This window comes from Teleopsis dalmanni, chromosome 2, assembly GCF_002237135.1.
Source record: "Teleopsis dalmanni isolate 2A chromosome 2, ASM223713v2, whole genome shotgun sequence".
In the NCBI taxonomy this organism is placed as follows: domain Eukaryota; kingdom Metazoa; phylum Arthropoda; class Insecta; order Diptera; family Diopsidae; genus Teleopsis; species Teleopsis dalmanni.
In genome coordinates this window covers 126,991,737-126,996,650 of record NC_051847.1, presented here as the reverse complement: position 1 = coordinate 126,996,650, position 4,914 = coordinate 126,991,737, and positions in this window count along the sequence as shown.

Below are 4,914 nucleotides of genomic sequence, written 5' to 3'. Positions count from 1 at the left end.
CTTACTTAACCATCAATTTTCATTTAGTTGCTTTAGGCTTTAATAATCAGAGACGTGTTTTTTCAGTGGATGAGTCTTGCTTCAATAAGTCTTGCTTCAATAAGTTTCGCCTCCAAGATAACAGAGCTTCCAGTAAATATTGTGTTTACTGCTTTTGGCATAGTTTTGTAATTTTTTTGCTAAAAGAAATTTTTTGTTAAGATATACCCTCTTCTAGTCCTTTTTCCAGTACAAGAATAATATTTAGTGGAAGTATTCGGGAAATATTCATATATTCAAACCTTGCTATTTTAACCAAACCATGGAAACAAAATTTTACTTTAAGTTTGTTTCATCTCACATATATTCCAATATATATATGTATAATATATTAATATAAATGAATATTTTCCACGATATTTACTAAAGTAATTCTTTCAGATAATAAAATATATTATATATACTTTAGTAAATAATGTAAATTCAATTTTCATTATCCAGTTAATTTGATCTAAAATTTGAGTTGCTGAGATTTATTTAACGATTGTTTGTTTTTCTAAATACTCTACTATTTAAAGACGCCTAAAAAATTAACACGGAAATTTATTCAACTTTTGCAGAAGATTATTCATTGTAAAAAATTGAATTAAAAAATGGGTTCCATTGACTCCAACGCCTATCAATAACGCTACCAATAACAATAACACTAACGATCATGCACATAGACGTAAAAATCAAGTTTTTTATTGTAATTTTTGTTAAGGAGAAAGAAAGAAGAAATAAAAATAACAAAAACAGGAGATTCTATACAGAGAACATATAACATTTTGACGCCACATACTGACGAAGTTCTTCGTATTATTTTGCTTAAATAACAGCGAGTAGAAGGAATAACAAGAACAACCGTTTTACAAATTTCACTGTAAAATGTAACCTGGTTTTTGCGTTTCCTACCCACAAAATATTAAAAAAAATCCACAAATATATTTATACACACACATATGTTATGTGGATAATAAATTTACAATACATGTTATAAAGCCGTATTTTTTTTCTTTCAGAGTTGTAAAAAACAGCATTAAGTCTGGTTAAAACAAATTGGCATCACTTCTTAAATATGTCCAATGATTTTTTTGACACATGTTTTTTGTTGTATAGTGTACAATTTGAAATATAATAATTATAAATACTAAAAATTAATTAATTTAAATGAAAAAACAAAATGAAAATGAGTATTTGTAGATTACTTGACAAATTTAATCATTATTGATAGTAATGAACTAGAAACCTTTACTCCTGAAGCAGTCGAAGGACATATTCATGCGCTCATACAACTAAACTACTTGTATTTTAAGAGGATTTAAAATCAATCTCTAAATTATGAACTAAAAATATTTCAAGAGCTGCCACTTAACATTTGCAAATTAATGTGAATATCAAAAATTAACTTTATTTGCATTAAAGTAAAAACCAAAGAAGGAGAAAAAAGTGGCAGCATACAATCAGTAGATTTTCCAAAATATTTTTTGCTGTCATCGATTGGAAGCAGGAAAAAGGTTGATGAGCCTCATTATACCGTAGCTTTATGACATTGATATGGGAACTCACAATTTGAACCACTTGGAACCATACAGTTTTACGCTCTTTTGATCTTCATTTGCTGGTTCAATAAATTCACTTTTATTTTTTATGCCACAATGCACTTTTTGATTTTTGCACCTTGATTAGAACCAATTTTACATACATACATACAGGCCCGCACTAATATGGGTATATATATAAGTGCACCCAAATGCTCATATATAAGTACACAACCACTTACTTAAAAATATGTTGGAAAATGTAAGAGTTGGCATAATCAGGCCATGCACCAGCAGTTAATGCGGGTTATCAAGTGTATTTGCAGAGGAAAAAATAGAATAGAATGTAGTTGGCAGCACTGACAGATGATGAATGTCTTCGATGCCTGAGGAATTTTTTTTATCAGTTTGTTTTTCTAATTTATTTTTTTGCTTTTTTTGAATTTTGTTTGATTGAATACATGAAATTAATCTAAATTTTACCTAAATTCAATCATTTAAAGCATCCGAAGTGAAATAAATATAATAGTATTGAATAAAGTGTTAACAAACGAACATGTTAATTTTGGATTTTTTTATAAATAAAGTTTGAAAATATGTGCAATATTTTTTCTACTAAATAAAAATGTATTAATACAAATTCAAATAAAATACTTACACTTTCAAATTTATCTTTATTTTTCACATGTTGCGCTATAAATCTTGATCCTTCTATTGTCTTCTCCATTTCGCGCATATACGGCTTATCAAATGTGGGACTTAGATCTGCTTGGCAACAGCCTGGACTTAAATCGCCATTGCCCGATGGACTAAATAGGTCATCGTCTGCTCCAGGTAGTGGCAGTGCTGAGGGCAGGGGTGGATCACCAAAGCAGGGCGCTACGCCCCCTGCTGCGGCCAGATCAAAACGATGCGCAGGTAAAGCTAAAAGGATGAAACGTGATTTATGCATTGATTATTCATTATTATTTTGATTATAATAACTAAAAGAAGAAGAAAAAAGTTTTACGTCAACTCTTTTTCAATTTTCAATGTTATGGCACACGAGCTTTGGAGCAATAGAACATTTTTCGGACAAACTTTTAAAAACAAATGTTGAGAAATTCCTGCTTTACTAGAGTTTTGACAGCTAAGACGGTTTAATTCCTGACACTTGCAGTTCAAGATTTCTATTCGGACAGTTCCACCAACAGATTTTTCCAAAAGCATACTGATGGACTTGATTAAAAATCAGAAAATTGTATTGCATTTGAAAATGGCATTACAAAAGAAAGTAACTCTTCTATTCGTAAAAGATTTCTTGTCATAAAGAACAAATACTGATTTTATTAAGAAACAACCAAAAGAATATCTTAAATCATTTTCTTGGACTAGCGGAACTTCATACTGGAAACCAATAAATATAAAATAATATGATCAATAATATGACCACAATCTATTGTAAAGAAAATTGTCCGAGTAGAGTTGGGGGGATGCAGCGAAACTTATTTATTGATCAATAAATACCAATAAATACGTATTTATTGTAAAAATACGTATTTCTTTTAACTAGAATGAATGACATCCTCAGGGACATCAAGCTTGATCCCATCAAAAAATACATAAAGGACAGAGCCCTGAAATTATTTGCGAAAACTGACAGACATACCAACACCGCGTTATCAAATCTCAAAATGGTTACAGGCTTCTCGGTGTGGTATGCAGATCTGAGGTCAATTAATGCTTAGTCTTATGAAGTGATAAACAATAATCTAGTCAAGGTGTAAAGAGGGGGTTTGAAAATACCTCGAGTTAAGAAAGAGTAAAAGTTCTTAAGTGCACTAGCTCAAAACAGCTTCAACATAATAATTAAACTAGAATTACAGAATACGTGGCAAGGAAGAATAAAAAAAGGCAACTAAATCTTTTCTGCGTAAATGTTCAAGTGTTCCAAAAATAAAAAAAATTCAACTATGAACTGTTTGGAATGTAATGTTCATCACATACTAATGGGCCATGCTAATGTCTTAAATAAGATAATAAATAAAAATTTAGCTAGTTATAAAAAATTAAGAGTTTCTTTACTGTATATGATGCTTCTAAATACATTTTTGAAATATATGAGCGAACAGTACTATTGGAGATTTATTTAGAACTTGAGATAGAAGCTGATAAGTAATTAATTTTGTAAAATTTAGAAAAAAATGTTATTTAAAGCTTTCTTATAAAATAATCCAAATTATTATTTCTAGTTTATATTCTCTAAAGAGAATCAATGAAATGCTGTTTACCAAACCTCTCTTTATAAAAGAATATAAAGGATATTGAAATAAAACATATTTATATTTTATGAGAGAATATATAACCTCTTCATATAAGATATTTTTGAATTTAGAAGACTTTCACGGATCACCACTAAACTTAAAAGTTCCATGCGGAATGGATATTTTTATCTCGCAGTTATATTGAATTTAATTTGAATTTGTATTGAATTATACAACCTTTTCTTGAGAAATAGTAGGTTTTATTGTAACCTAAAGGTATTTACTTTAAATAACTGATGACTACATTGCTGTGTCGTCTATATGGGAAGTTAAAAAGGAAGTATTAGAGATATAATAGACGGCAACTGACTTTCTATTATGTCATATAAGATAATTGTGGTTTCAAATATACGTCTTACCATTTTTACAATTATAATCATTTTAGGATGTCTGAAGTATAGATACATGAATCTTGGCTACATAATAAAACCTAAAATATGAATTTATTATTTATATATGTATCTATATACTCGTTTTTACCCTTTTCAATACCAAAATTCTACTGGTTAGGATAATTTTAGGATGTTTCTGAAGTATAAATCTATGATTCTTCGCTACATAATGGAACCTAGTAGATGAATTTATATGCATATATTAAATAAATATATATGTGTATATATATATATGTTTACTTTTTTTAATACTAAAATTCAACTGATTGTTTTGCTATATGCCAATGTTATTATAAGCATAATACAAATACATTCATTCCTTATGATACATTTCTTTTATGGTTCTGAACAAATTTTGCAAGAAGATTTATTGTGTAATAATAGCTGAACTGATTTTGTAAGTCATATTATTTTTGTTTTATTTAAATTTTTGTACATTATTTAAATTTTTAAGTTATTTTTAATTTTGAAGTTTTAAGGAATGAGTTAAATACTTCCGTTTAATAATTTCACGCTTTCAAAATTTGTAACTTTGAATTATTTGTGTATGAAATGTAAATTTTTGTTGTAAAAACTATAACATTAAAGATTAATTAGTGCGTAAAGTGTAAAAAAAATTATGTTAATTTTTTTCAAATCCAATATTTTTATTTTGATCTC